This window comes from Oryctolagus cuniculus, chromosome X (assembly GCF_964237555.1).
Source record: "Oryctolagus cuniculus chromosome X, mOryCun1.1, whole genome shotgun sequence".
Classification (NCBI taxonomy): Eukaryota; Metazoa; Chordata; class Mammalia; order Lagomorpha; family Leporidae; genus Oryctolagus; species Oryctolagus cuniculus.
The window spans coordinates 36,784,034-36,799,952 of NC_091453.1; positions in this window are offsets into that span (position 1 = coordinate 36,784,034).

A 15,919-nucleotide genomic window follows, 5' to 3' on the forward strand; every position below is an offset into this window, starting at 1 on the left:
GTTCTGAACAGACTGACAAAACCAGTTCCAGTTGAATTTTATGTTCCATGAACCCTGAACGTTTGCAACAGTATTTATATGGGCGAATAGGGCAAAGAAAGCTCTGAAGGCAAATGGCAAAGACAGGTCATCTGTGATGGTATTCATCAGATAACTGGGCACACTATACGGAGATGTTAGGGAATCACCACTTGACAGAGAAATCTCGGGTGGTCATTCTATTTCTCTCAGGGACTACTGTCCCAGTTCACAAACCAGGCCCGCGGGCCGCAGATGAAGCTGCTCTGACGAAGTGCGCAGCTTCCTCACTCCTGGGCTGTTTGTCCTGCACCGTCCAGGGCTGAGGAGATAAGCTGGGATAGAGAGAGCACGGCAGGCCCCGACATGGCACCTGTGCGGGTGTTCTTCCCATCTCGGGTCGCTGCCCCTGCCCACGCCCTCCCCTCTCCACATGCCCGCCCTTCTTCCCAGGTCCCGGTTGAGGGTTCGGGAACCTGTCCCCCGTGGGACACTCGTGGAGCCGCTAGGATGCAGACATCTCCCCAGTCCTCAGCTACCATCAGCTGACCCCTCCGTGTTCCTTTCTGCCCGACTACGAAAGTAAGGAACATGGCGGCCACGCCACCAGGGAGGGGAGGGGCACTGCTCTCGAGGTCCTTTCTCCGGCAGGACCTCGGATCACATCTACCGACTGCGTGAAGCCGCTCTGTGTCTTCTCCCCGTCCTTCGCCCTTAAGCTGATAGGAGGACTGACCCGGACCTACCTCCTGCGTCTCAGGAAGAGAGAAAGACGACTCACGACTTCAGGCCTGGCCAACAAAGCAGATGAGAACACGCATGCGCAAGAACACACATGCAGCAGTGAGCATGCGCTCTGAGTCAGCCTCCTGTAGGCAGGACTTGGCCTTTTCTGCAGTGGCAGATGTAGGATCCTGAGTTGTCGTGTGGCTGGGAAGGACTTGCTCCCCACTGTTGCTTCCTGCCCACATTTTCTTCTCTTCCAGGAACTCGGTTGCTAGAAAACCCGAGGGTACGCTCTGGGAAGTATATTCGTCATATGAGCTCTTGTGAAAGAAGGACGTCTTCACGATGTTAATAGCTCCGTTTGTATCTGCATTCACCAGTGATTTCCTTCCCTGTTGCGGTTACGTTGTGGTTATGGATGTATCCATCCATGCAGGGCCTTTTTCCACGGCTGCAGAGTAGAGGCAACATATACTTGGGAGTTGTTTATCCATTCTTGTAGTGTGTTTCTTTGAGTTAGGGATTTAGTCTATTTATGTTCAAGGTTATTACTTATAAGAAATGATTCGGGCCGGCGCCGTGGCTCACTAGGCTAATCCTCCGCATTGCGGCGCCGGCACACCGGGTTCTAGTCCCAGTCGGGGCGCCGGATTCTGTCCCGGTTGCCCCTCTTCCAGGCCAGCTCTCTGCTGTGGCCAGGGAGTGCAGTGGAGGATGGCCCAAGTCCTTGGGCCCTGCACCCGCATGGGAGACCAGGAGAAGCACCTGGCTCCTGGTTTCGGATCAGCGCGGTGTGCCTGCTGCAGCTCGCCAGGCGCGGCAGCCATTGGATGGTGAACCAACGGCAAAGGAAGACCTTTCTCTCTGTCTCTCTCTCTCACTGTCCACTCTGCCTGTCAAAAAAAAAAAAAAAAAAAAAAAAAAAGGAGAGAGAAGAAAACTTTTAACGCCTTGCGGCGCCGGCACACCGGGTTCTAGTCCCGGTTGGGGCGCCAGATTCTGTCCCGGTTGCCCCTCTTCCACGCCAGCTCTCTGCTGTGGCCAGGGAGTGCAGTGGAGGATGGCCCAAGTGCTTGGGCCCTGCACCCCATGGGAGACCAGGAGAAGCTCCTGGCTCCTGCCCTCGGATCAGCGCGGAGCGCCGACCACAGCACGCCAGCCGCGGCGGCCATTGGAGGGTGAACCAACGGCCAAGGAAGAATTTCTCTCTGTCTCTCTCACTGTCCACTCTGCCTGTCAAAAAAAAAAAAAAAAAAAAAAAAAAAAAAAAAAAAACCCAAAAACAAACAAACAAACAAAAAAATAGAAAAAGAAATGATTCGGGCTGGTCATTTTTGTAAAGATTCCCATCGATGTATTTCAGTCTCCATTTTTCCTTTACTAGGAAGTTTTGCGCTTTCACATTCTTTCATGATGCTGAGTGTCTGTCTCTGTTTCTTTGTGTACAATAGCCATAAATATCCTTACCAGGCTGGCCAGGCGGTGAGAAATTCTTTCAATTTTGCTTATTTTGAGAGGTCTTCATTTCAAAATGGTTTTGATTCAGAGCTCACTGAATACACCAGTCTGCATCGACAGTGTTGAGTCTTTCAATACTTACACCATAACTTTCCATGCTCTGCTAGCCTGTAGGGTTTTGTTGAGAAATCTGCCATTCATCTGATAGATGGCCCTTTAAAGTGACCTGCAGCTTTTCCCTTGCAAGTGTTAGGATACTGTTCTTATGTTTCACTTTTAAAAGTTTGACTTAAGTGTGACATAGTGAGGAGCATTTCTGATCATGCCTGTTTAGGGTTTCTATGTTTTTCCGTATTTCAATGCCCTAATGTTCCTCCAAGTTAGGAGAAAATTGGAGAAATCCCTACTATTATTTCATTGAAAGTGTTTTAAAGTTCATTCTTTCATTCCATTCATTACAGAATTCCCAGGAGTCCTAAAAGGAATTTTTTTATCCCACATATCTCAAGTAGTTTTTTCATTATGTCTTTTTTTCTCCTCCTCCTATTGCTCCTCCTCTCCTTTTCCTTTTCCTTCTCCTTCTCCCCTTTAATTCTCCTCCTCTCCCTTCTCTCTCTCTAGCTCTCATTCTCTTTCTCAAGCTAACCCCCTTTCTAATTCTTCTCTGTGATATTTTATAAGACATGTCTTTTAAATCAGATATTCTTTCCTCTACCTCCTTGCCTCTGTTGTTTACGCATTCCGCTCTATTTTTAGTTGTTATTATATAATCCATTTTGAATACTCCTATTCATTTCTTTTAAATTTTTAAAGATCTAGTTCAGAGAACTGCTTCTTCTTTTTAAGATTTACTTTGTTTCTCTGAAAGGCATAGTGGCAGGTAGAGAAAGATCTTCCATTTTTTGGTTTACTCCTCAAATGGCTGCAACACCCTGGGTGGTCTTCAAAATCAACAATAAGAGAGATAATACTTTATTTAATAAAGTGGAAGCCAACCAGAGGAGACACTTCACAAAAAAGATACCAGTGCAGATGGTAAATACGCAGGCGAAAAGTTGTCCTATGTCACATAACACTTAGGAATCGCAAAATGAAATAACAGTGAAACTACTGTAGCTCTCCTAAAATGCTCAGCATGTAAATCAAGGACAACATCTAGTCCTGAGGGGGTGTGCATCAGCAGGAACTTTCATTCAATAATCATGATAATGACTTCTACCAAATCTAATACATACTGGCCATGTGAATCTGTAATCACATTCTTTCTTTTTTAAATTTGTATTTAATGAATGCATTTTTACATAGACACAACTTTAGGCATATAGTGGTTCTTTCCCCTATGATCCCCCCCCCCCCACCCAGCAGTTCCCATCCCACTGCCCTCTCCCTCTCCCATCTCCTTTTTCATTATGGATCATTTTTAGTATGACTTTATATACAGAGGACCAACTCTATGTTAATCATACTTCAACAATTTGCACCTCCCCACAACATATAGAGTACAGTTTGGGGAGAGAATTTGCAGTCGTTTCTCTTACTACAATTCAATAGGGACACAGGTCTTACATGGGGAGCAAGTGCATAGTGACTACTCTTGCTCCTTTAACTAGTAACACTCTTTTTTATGATGTCAGTGATCATCCAAGGCTCTTGTCATGGGCTGCCAAGGCTATGGAAGCCTTTTGTGATCATGGACTCCACTGGTATTTGGACACAGGTGTAAGCGAAGTGGATGTTCTCGTCTCCCTTCAGAGAAGAGTGTCTCCTTCTTTGATGACCCCTTCTTTTCTCTGAGGTCTCACAGAAATCCTCCGTGTGGGATATTTTCTTGTCACCGAGTCTTGGCTTTCCATGCCTGAAATGCTCTCACATTCCTGACCAGGAAGGCTTAAGGGTTGATTCTGAGGTCAGAGTGTTACTTATTGTGAATGTCATTGTAGAAGTCTGCTGTGTGGACTGCTTCCCATGTTGGTCCTTCCTTCCTTTTTAATTCTATTATTTTTACCGGGTACTTGATGTTATTTATATCATCCTTTTTAAACTTAGACTGATCTATCTGTTTCCTTAACATTTAATATGATCGTTTTAACAGTGAAGATGGCGTTTATACCACCGATTTTTATGGGTTTGGAGCCCCATGACTAGTTCTTAGGCTGTACCCTTAGAGGTAAGTCTGCATGACTGTATACAGAACTAGACTGCTTTACAGTTTTAAACTACTTCCTCCATCTCTTATACCCCCTCTTATTTTTAACTGGGATCTTTTTCCAATTGCCTTAAAATACATATAATTAACTCTTTGTTACATAGAGAGTTCAGCATATAGTATGAACTAGAGAAATGAGAAAGAAAGAAAGAAAACAGAGAAAAAAAACAACAAAACAAGACGAAAATGATATACAAAGTAAAAAGTAACAATGGTAAATCGTCCCTCCACAATCACGTCAAGGATTCTTGAAGACATTGATTCTTTTTTTTTAGCTTTTTTTTTTAACTTTTATTTAATGAATATAAATTTCCAAAGTACGATTTATGGATTACAATGGCTTCCCCCACATACCGTCCCTCCCACCCACAACCCTCCCCTTGCCCACTCCCTCTCCCCTTTCATTCACATCAAGATTCATTTTCGATTATCTTAATATACAGAAGATCAGCTTAGTATACCTTAAGTAAGGATTTCAACAGTTTGCTCCCACACAGAAACATAAAGTGAAAAATAATAGATGATTTTTTTTAAATGATGATGAAATCAGATCAGACCTATTGTCATGTTTAATCCCAGTGAGAGTCAAGTTGGGAGTTGATAATTTCTTTTTTTTTTTTTTTTACAGAGGATCAGTTTAGTATACATTAAGTAAAGATTTCAACAGTGTGCACCCCCCTAGAAACACAAAGTGAAATATATTGTTTGAGTACTCGTTATAGCATTAAATCTCAATGCACAGCACATTAAGGACAGAGATCCTACATGAGGAGTAAGTGCACAGTGACTCCTGTTGTTGACTTTACCAATTGACACTCCTGTCTATGGCATCAGTAATCTCCCTATGCTCCAGTCATGAGTTTCCAAGGCTATGGAAGCCCTCTGAGTTCTCCGATTCTTATCTTGTTTAGACAAGGTCATAGTCAAAGTGGAGGTTCTCTCCTCCTTTCAGAGAAAGGTACCTCCTTCTTTGAAGACCTGTTCTTTCCACTGGGATCTCACTCACAGAGATCTTTTTGCCAGAGTGTCTTGGCTTTCCATGCCTGAAATACTCTCATGGGCTTTTCAGCCAGATCCGAATGCCTTTAGGGCTGATTCTGAGGCCAGAGTGCTATTTAGGACATCTGCCATTCTATGAGTCTGCTGAGTATCTCACTTCCCATGTTGGATCACTCTCCCCTTTATTTATTCTATCGGTTAGTGTTAGCAGGCACTAGACTTGTTTATGTGCTCCCTTTGACTCTTAGTCCTTTCATTATGATCAATTGTGAACTGAAATTGAGCACTTGGAATAGTTAGATGGCATTGGTACATGCCACCTTGATGGGATTGAATTGGAATCCCCTGGTATGTTTCTAACTCTACCATTTGGGGCAAGTCAGCTTGAGCATGTCCCAAATTATACATCTCTTCCCTCTCTTACTCCCACTCTTATGTTTAACAGGGATCACATTTCAGTTAATTTTCAACACTTAAGAATAACTGTGTATTAATTACAGAATTAAACCAGTCATATTAAGTAGAACAGACAAAAAAACTACTAAGAGGGATAATGTATTAAGTTGTTCATTAACAGTCAGGGCTATGCTGATCAAGTCACCGTTTCCCATAGTGTACATTTCACTTCAACAGGTTTCCTTTTAGGTGTTCAGTCAGTTGTCACCGATCAGGGAGAACATATGGTATTTGTCCCTTTGGGATTGGCTTATTTCACTCATCATGATGTGTTCCAGATTCCTCCATTTTGTTGCAAATGACTGGATTTCGTTGTTTCTTACTTTGGTATAGTATTCTAAAGAGTAAATATCCCATAATTTCTTTATCCAGTCTACCGTTGATGGGCATTTAGGTTGGTTCCAGGTCTTAGCTATTGTGAATTGAGCTGGAATAAACATTAGGGTTCAGACCGCTTTTTTGTTTGCCAATTTCAATTCCTTTGGGTAAATTCCAAGGAGTGGGATGGCTGGGTCAAACGGTAGGGTTATCTTCAGGTTTCTGAGGAATCTCCAGACTGACTTCCATAGTGGCTTGACCAGTTTGCATTCCCACCAACAGTAGGTTAGTGTCCCTTTTTCCCCACATCCTCGCCAGCATCTGTTGTTGGTAGATTTCTGTATGTGAGCCATTCTAACTGGGGTGAGGTGAAACCTCATTGTGGTTTTGATTTGCATTTCCCTGATTGCTAATGACCTTGAACATTTTTTCATGTGTCTGTTGGCCATTTGGATTTCCTCTTTTGAAAAATGTCTATTGAGGTCCTTGGCCCATCTCTTAAGTGGGTTGTTGGTTTTGTTTTTGTGGAGTTTCTTGATCTCTTTGTAGATTCTGGTTATTAACCCTTTATCTGTTGCATAGTTTGCAAATATTTTTTTCCCATTCTGTCGGTTGTCTCTTCACTCTCCTGACTGTTTCTTTTGCAGTACAGAAACTTCTCAATTTGATGCAATCCCAATAGTTGATTTTGGCTTTGACTGCCTGTGCCTCCCGGGTCTTTTCCAGAAACTCTTTGCCTGTGCCAATATCTTGCAGGGTTTCTCCAATGTTCTCTAGTAACTTGATGGTGTCAGGTCGTAGATTTAGGTCTTTAATCCATGTTGAGTGGATTTTTGTGTAAGGTGTAAGGTAGGGGTCTTGCTTCATGCTTCTGCACGTGGAAATCCAATTTTCCCAGCACCATTTATTGAATAGACTGTCCTTGCTCCAGGAATTAGTTTTAGATCCTTGATCAAATATAAGTTGGCTGTAGATGTTTGGGTTGATTTCTGGTGTTTCAATTCTGTTCCATTGGTCTATCCATCTGTTTCTGTACCAGTACCATGCTGTTTTGATTACAACTGCCCTGTAGTATGTCCTGAAATCTGGTATTGTGATGCCTCCGGCTTTGTTTTTGTTGTACAAGATTGCTTTAGCTATTCGAGGTCTCTTGTGCCTCCATATAAATTTCAGCACCAATTTTTCCATATCTGAGAAGAAGGTCTTTGGTATCTTGATTGGTATTGCATTGAATTTATAAATTGCTTTTGGGAGAATGGACATTTTGATGATGTTGATTCTTCCAATCCATGAGCATGGAAGATTTTTCCATTTCTTGGTATCCTCTTCTATTTCTTTCTTTAAGGTTTTGTAATTTTCATTGTAGAGATCTTTAACGTCCTTGGTTAAGTTTATTCCAAGGTATTTGATTGTTTTTGTAGCTATTGTGAATGGGATTGATCTTAGCAGTTCTTCCTCAGCCATGGCATTGTCTGTGTATACAAAGGCTGTTGATTTTTGTGCATTGATTTTATACCCTGCTCCTTTGCCAAAATCTTCTATGAGTTCCAATAGTCTCTTAGTAGAGTTCTTTGGGTCCCCTAAATAAAGAATCATGTCGTCTGCAAAGAGGGATAGTTTGAGTTCTTCCTTCCCAATTTGTATCCCTTTAATTTCTTTTTCTTGCCTAATAGCTCTGGCTAGATCCTCCAGAACTATATTGAATAGCAGTGGTGAGAGTGGACATCCCTGTCTGGTCCCAGATCTCAGTGGAAATGCTTCCAACTTTTCCCCATTCAATAGGATGTTGGCTGTGGGTTTTTCATAGATTGCTTTGATTGTATTGAGGAATGTTCCTTCCAAACCCAGTTTGCTTAGAGTTTTCATCATGAACGGGTGTTGTATTTTATCAAATGCTTTCTCGGCATCTATTGAGAGAATCATATGGTTTTTCTTCTGCAGTCTGTTAATGTGGTGTATCACATTGATTGTCTTGCGCACATTAAACCATCCCTGCATACCAGGGATAAATCCCACTTGGTCTGGGTGGATGATCTTTCTGATGTGTTGTTGCATTCTATTGGCGAGAATTTTATTGAGGATTTTTGCATCTATGTTCATCAGGGTTATTGGTCTGTAATTCTCTTTCAGTGCTGCATCTTTTTCCGGCTTAGGAATTAAGGTGATGCCGGCTTCATAGAAAGAATTTGGGAGGATTCCCTCTTCTTCGATTGTTCTGAATAGTTTGAGAAGAATTGGAGTTAGTTCTTCTTTAAATGTCTGGTAGAATTCAGCAGTGAATCCATCTGGTCCTGGGCTTTTCTTTGTTGGGAGGGCCTTTATTACTGTTTCAATTTCTGTCTCAGTTATGGGTCTGTTTAGGTTTTCGATGTCTTCCTGGTTCAATTTAGGTAGGTTGCATGTGTCCAGGAATCTATCCATTTCTGATAGGTTTCCCTGTTTGCTGGCATACAAGTCCTTGTAGTAATTTCTGATGATTCTTTTTATTTCTGTGGTGTCTGTTGTTACGTTTCCTTTTTCATCTCTGATTTTATTGATTTGGGTCTTTTCTCTTCTTTTTTTAGTTAGTTGGGCCAATGGGGTGTCAATTTTGTTTATTTTTTCAAAAAACCAGCTCCTCGTTTGGCTGATTTTTTGTAATGGTTTTTTTTTTTTTTTTTTTGGATTCAATCCTGTTGATTTCTTCTCTGATTTTAATTATTTCTCTTCTCCTACTAGATTTGGGTCTGGTTTGCTGTAGGTTTTCTAGATCCTTGAGGTGAATTGAAAGTTCATCTATTTGGTGCCTTTCCAATTTCTTGATGTAGGCACCTATTGATATAAACTTTCCTCTTAACACTGCTTTTGCTGCGTCCCATAAGTTTTGGTATGTTGTGCTGCTATCCTCATTTACTTCCAGAAAAGTTTTGATTTCTCTTTTAATTTCTTCTATGACCCATTGTTCATTCAGGAGCATGTTGTTCAATCTCCCTGTGTTTGCGTATGCTCTAGGGATTCCTGAGTTGCTAATTTCCAACTTCATTCCTTTATGGTCTGAGAAGCTGCATGGTATGATTCTAATTCTTTTGAATTTGCTGAGACTTGCTTTATGGCCTAGTATGTGGTCAATCCTAGAGAAGGTTCCATGTACTTCTGAGAAGAATGTAAAATCTTTAGCTGTAGGATTGAAAGTTCTGTATATATCTGTTAGATCCATTTGGGCTATAGTGTCGTTTAAATCTACTGTATCCTTGTTGATCTTCTGTCCTATTGATCTGTCTATTTCTGAGAGTGGAGTATTGAAGTCCCCCAGTACTCTTGTACTACTATTGTCACTAAAAGTGACAATTTCACTTCTAGAGCTTTCATTTTAGCTGTGCTGTTAATTCTCCCAAAGCAGGGAGAACATATGGTGTTTGTCTCTTTGGGAGTGGGTTATTTCACTAAGTATGAGGTTTTCCAGCTTGCTGCATTTTGTTGCAAAGGACCAGATTTCATCCTTTTTTTTTTTTTTTTTTTTTTACTGCTGTGCAGTATTCATAGTGTACGTAACCCCCAATTTCTTTATCCAATCTTCGGTTGATGGACATTTAGGTTGCTTCCATGTCTTAGCTATTGTGAATCGAGCTGCAATAAACATGGAGGTGCAGAGAGTTCTTTTGTTTACTGATTTCATTTCCCCTGGATAAATTCCCAGTAGTGAAATGGCTGGGTCATACGGTAGGTCTATATTCAGATTTTTGAGGTATCTCCACACTGTTTTCCACAGTGGCTGTACCAGTTTACATTCCCACCAACAGTGGGTTAGGATGCCCTTTTCCCCGCATCCTATCCAGCATTTGTTGTTTGTTGATTTCTGTATGAGGGCCACTCTAACTGGGGTGAGGTGATACCTCATTGTGGTTTTGATTTGCATTTCCCTGATGGCTAGAGATCCTGAGCATTTTTCCATGTGTCTGTTGGCCATTTGGATTTCCTTTTTTGAAAAATGCCTGTTAAGGTCTGTCGCTCCCCGTCTTCGTGGAGGAACGACACAGGACCCTGCGCTGTTCTTTCGTCTGCTCGGTCCTCCCCGGGTTTGCTGCTGGTTCTTCCCGGGTTGGCTACCGACCCTTCCACCTCCGTGGAAGGGCGGTTCCCCCTGCCACATTCCCCACTTCCGCGGGGGAGTGGCACACCGCCGGCCGGCTCTCTCGGGGGCTGCACAGGTGTTCCCCTTAGATGTTCCTGGTGCATGCCGTCTCTCTCCTCCTTTATAGTCCTCCTCCGCCAATCCTAACTCGGCTGCCCACACGCCAAGTACGCTGCTCTCCTCCAATCAGGAGCAGGTCCTGCAGCTTGTCAAGTTGGTGAGAGGCAGCTGGGTAGAAGCTGTTGCCTCCTCTCCCAGCGCCATATTGTGGGAGAGCAGATGCATAGAATAAGTCTTAATTCCAGTAACTCAGTCCAGTCCGGGTTGCTCCCCACAGATCCCCCTTTCTTTTTATGTTTTTGGCGTTGATACGCGCCTGTCTTCGGTGTCCCGCGGCACACACTCTGCTCTGCTTGCTAGAGTTGCCCACAGGTGCTTACAAGTCCTATCAACCAGGCAAACCGAATCCAGGTCCTCTCTTCGCCATGTTGTGAGGGGGTTTTTAGGCGCTGATGCGTGCCTGAGTTCAGTGCCCTACAGCGCATGCTCTACTCTGCTAGAACTGCCTGCAGGTGCTTACAAGTCCTAGCAATCAGGCAAACCGAATCCAAGCCTTCTCATTGCCATATTGTGGGGAGACTTATTGATGTTAATTCGTGCCTGTCTTCGGTGACCTGCGGCGCATAAGCTGCTAGCCGCCCGCAGGTGCTTATCGTCCTAATCAGGCAGACCGAATCCAAGCTCTCTCATTGCTGTGTTGTGGGGAGGCCTTTCTCTATTTCTCTATCTCCGGGCATTCCTATTTCTCCTATTTTACTTCTATCTACCAGCATTCCTATTTCTCTCATTTTACTTCTAAAACTTCTGTTTCTCTTATCCCTGCGGCTTCCCGGCACCCGCCCCGAGGCTGCTTCTCGGCGGCTTCTCGGCGGCTTCCCGGCTCTGAGCCGCTTCAGCCAGCTTCTCTCATCTGCGCGGCTTCCCGGCTTCGCGCCCGCACCACGGCCTCGCACTAGCCCAGCGTTCCCTATCTACTTGTGCCCCGCACGCTCTCTCTGCGCGCGGCACCCTCCGCAAGTCACACAGCCCCAGCTCACGTTTCCGCCACTAGCATTCAATCCAAGTTCCCCGGACTAACCTGGCGAATTCCAACCTGGTGGCCCACGTCTCTGCCTCTGGTTCCAGATCTTCGCCTCTTGCTCCCCGGGCTGACTTGAATTCCAAGCTGGCTTACGTCTCCGCCTCGGCCTGCACTCGCGGCTTCATCCTCCCTAACATTTTTCTCTACCCGGTATGTTTCCCTAAGTTTTCTTCCAACAATATTCCCCTCTCATTTCTCCTGGCCTCTCCCCACAGTCCGTGGTGTTCCTTCTAGGTTTCACTTTTACTTTCAACCTGCAGTCCGTATCTGAGTCTAAGTTTCTTCTTGCTTTCACTTTAAATCCTAACTTCTTTCCCACAGTCCATATCCGAGTCTATGCCTAGGCTTTCGATAGCTTCTTCCGGCACCTTTTCCATCCGGGTTTCCCTAGGCTCTTTGCTAGTCTCTCTCTCCGGTAATTTCCACTTCTTCCCGTTTCTTCCCTCCTAGGTTTCCCTATCCGAGTCACGGCACCATTATGTCGCTCCCCGTCTTCGTGGAGGAACGACACTAAACCCTGCCTAGGTTTTCTATCCGAGTCACGGCACCATTATGTCGCTCCCCGTCTTCGTGGAGGAACGACACAGGACCCTGCGCTGTTCTTTCGTCTGCTCGGCCCTCCCCGGGTTTGCTGCTGGTTCTTCCCGGGTTGGCTACCGACCCTTCCACCTCCGTGGAAGGGCGGTTCCCCCTGCCACTTTCCCCACTTCCGCGGGGGAGCGGCACACCGCCGGCCGGCTCTCTCGGGGGCTGCACAGGTGTTCCCCTTAGATGTTCCTGGTGCATGCCGTCTCTCTCCTCCTTTATAGTCCTCCTCTGCCAATCCTAACTCGGCTGCCCACACGCCGAGTACGCTGCTCTCCTCCAATCAGGAGCAGGTCCTGCAGCTTGTCAAGTTGGTGATAGGCAACTTTGGGTTTTGGGTTTGGGTTGCTGCTGTTTTTCTAGATCCTTGAGGTATATAGAGAGATCAATTATTTGGTACCTTTCCAATTTCTTTATGTAGGCACCAATTTCTTTCTTCCTTTGCTTCTTCTTCTTCTTCTTTTTTTTTTTTTTTGAACAGGCAGAGTGGACAGTGAGAGAGACAGACAGAGAGAAAAGTCTTCCTTTGCCGTTGGTTCACCCTCCAATGGCCACCGTGGCTGGCGCGCTGTAGCCGGCGCACCACGCTGATCCGATGGCAGGAGCCAGGTGCTTCTCCTGGTCTCCCATGCGGGTGCAGGGCCCAAGGACTTGGGCCATCCTCCACTGCACTCCCTGGCCACAGCAGAGAGCTGGCCTGGAAGAAGGGCAACCAGGACAGAATCCAGCGCCCCGAACGGGACTGGAACCCGGTGTGCTGGCGCTGCCAGGCAGAGGACTAGACTAGTGAGTCACGGCACAGGCCTGTAGGCACCAATTTCTATAACTTTCCTCTTAGCACTGCTTTTGCTGTATCCCCGAAATTTTGATAAGTTGTATTGTCATTTTCATTTGTTTCTAGAAATTTTTTGATTTCTCTTTTGATTTCTTCTTCTGATTTCAGTCAGAATCATGTTGTACATTCTCCATGTTGTTTGCATATGATGCAGAGATTCTTGAGTTGTTGATTTTGAGCTTCATTGCTTTGTGGTCTGAGAAGATGCATGGTACAATTTCAATTTTTTAAAAATTTGCTGAGGCTCCCCTTATGGCCTAGCATATGGTCAATCCTAGAGAAAGTTTCGTGCACCAGGGAGAAATATGTGTACTCTGTGTCTGTGGGGTGGAAAGCTCTGTAGATATCTAGTAGGTCAATTTGGTCTATAGTGTCAATTAGCTCTGTTGTTTCCTTGTTGGTATTCTGTCTGGTTGATGTGCCCATTGCTCAAAGTGGGGTATTGAAGTCCCCTGTTACTATTGTATTTGAGTCTATATCTCCCTTAAAAATCCCTTAATAATTCTTCCAAATAGCCAGGCGCCCTGTAATTAGGTGCATATACATTTCTAATAGTAATGTCTTCGTGTTGGATTGATCCTTTAATCATTATATAGTGTCCTTCTTTGTCTCTTTTAATAGATTTTGTGTTAAAGTCTATTTTGTCTGATATTAGAATGGCCACACTGGCTCTTTTTTGGTTCCTGTTAGCTTGAAATATCTTTTTGCATCCTTTCACTTTCAGTCTGCATGCATCGTTGCCGGTGAGGCGTGATTCCTGAAGGCAACAGGTAGATGGGTTTTTCTTTTTTAATCCATTCAGATAGTCTGTGTCTTTTAACTATAGAGTTGAGACCATTTACATTCAGTGTGACTATTGTTAAATACTGTCTTTTCCCTGCCATGTTTCCTTAAGTAGGGCTGTTTATGTATTTTGGTTTTTGTTTGTATTTTCGCTGGGTCATTTTCTACATCTGTCTTCTTTTGTAGTGAAGTTCCTGTTTCTGTGTTTCTGCATGCAGCACATCCTTGAGCCAGTGGTGTAGGCCTGGGTGTGAAGATACAAATTCTTTCATTTTCTGTTTGTCGTAGAAAATCTTTATTTCCCCTTCATTCATAAATGATAGCTTTGCAGGGTACAGTATTGTGGGTTGTCAGTGTTTTTCTTTAAAAACTTGGAATATATCACGCCATTGCCTCCTTGGCTGTAAGGTTTGCAATGAAAAGTTTGGGGTGAGTCTCATTGGATTACCTCTGAATGTGATTTGTCGTTTCTCTCTGGCACATGTTGATTTGTTCTTTGTGCTTCACTGAGCTGAGTGTTACCACAATGTGTCGTGGTGAATTCCTTTTCAGGTCGTGTCTGTTAGGAGTCCTGTGTATTTGTTGTATTTGGACATCTCTTTCAATCTGCCTATTGTGGAAGTTTTCTGATATTATTTCATTAAGAAGGCCTTCTCATCCATTCTCTCTTTCCACACCCTCAGAGACTCCTATTATCCGGATGTTACAATGCTTGATTGAATCTTGTAAAACTCCAACCGTGATTTTTAATTTTCTAGTTTCTTTTTCTTGTGCTTGGTCTGACTGTATTATTCCTGGAAGTTTGTCTTTGAGTTCTGATATGCACTCTTCTATTTCATCTGTTCGATATCTGAGAGATTCCATGGCATTTTTTTTCACAGGCAGAGTTAGGCAGTGAGAGAGAAAGACAGAGAAAGGTCTTCCTTCCGTTGGTTCACCCCCCAACTGGCCGCTAAGGCCGGCGTGCTGCACTGATCTGAAGCCAGGAGCCTGGTGCTTCCTCCTGGTCTCCCTATGCAGGTGCAGGGCCCAAGCACTTGGGCCATCCTCCACTGCCTTCCCGGGCCACAGCAGAGAGCTGGACTGGAAGAGGAGCAACCGGGACAGAACCGGCTCCCCAACCGGGACTAGAACCCGGTGTACCGGTGCCGCAGGCGGAGGATTAGCCTAGTGAGCACCCATGGCATTTTTTACTTGCTCAATTGAATTTTTCATTGCCAGTATTTCATTCTGGCTTCTCTTCAGAATCTCTATTTCTGGGGTGTGCTTTTCATTCAGATCTTGAATCTGTTTCTGATTGCTTCTAAGTAATCTGATTATTAGTTTTCTGAATTCTTTTTCTTGCATGACTTCAATTTCTTCTTCTTCAGCCTCTATTATTGAAGGTTTAGATTGCTCCATTGGCGAGCTCATAGGTTCTTCTATATTCTTATTTAGGGTTTTTCCTTTGTTCCTTGGCATTTCTGTTTGATTTCTGTTTGGTTTAATTTTTAAGTTGATTTCCCTCTGCTATGGGCTTCTATGGGTCTGCGCAAATGCCAGTGTAAGCAAGTAGCTCCATCTCCTAGAGTTTTGTTCATTGCTGGGAGCTGAAGGAGGCAGGTACTTAAGTAGGCAGGTACCTGAGCTTTTATGTACTAAGCCCTGCCCACTGGGGCCGGTCTCCCTGTTCCTTTGTTTGCCTGACAGCCCCTGGGCCTCCGTTATTCAGCCTTCCCCATCACTGTGCCCCCTGCGTGATGAGGGGGGAGTCACTCTGAACCATTGTGACCCCTGTTTCCAGGTGGGGTGGCCCCTGCTGTGCGGGAGCCAAAAGCACAGCCCGCCTGCCTGCACTCCAGAATGTAAACAAACAAAATGGCTGCTCTCCACCCGCTGCAGCTCCGATTGGTGGGGGACACACCGAGGAATCATGGCATGTTCAACCTCTGTTCATCCCCCGGAATCGCACCCTCTTCCCCCTTATAGCACCAAGCGCTGTTCACTTTGCTTCCCCGCTCATCCGTGCTTGCATCTCTGTGAGCTGGCACCCTCTCACCTGTTTCCCCCAGGATGCGGTGGCAGTTGCCCTCCCACTGATTCCCTCTTTCTGCAGTTCGGGTGCCACTACCTTTCACGGTGTGGTCCCTGGCACTGTCTGGCGATCTCCTGGGCCACTCTGCACCAACCTTCCGTGGTTCCGTCACCTGAATGTATCCCCTCTATTCATTAAACTTTCTCTGCCTGACTGGGAACATCCTGCTGCCATACTGCCATCTTCCCCTGAATCCACTTTCTTTCATA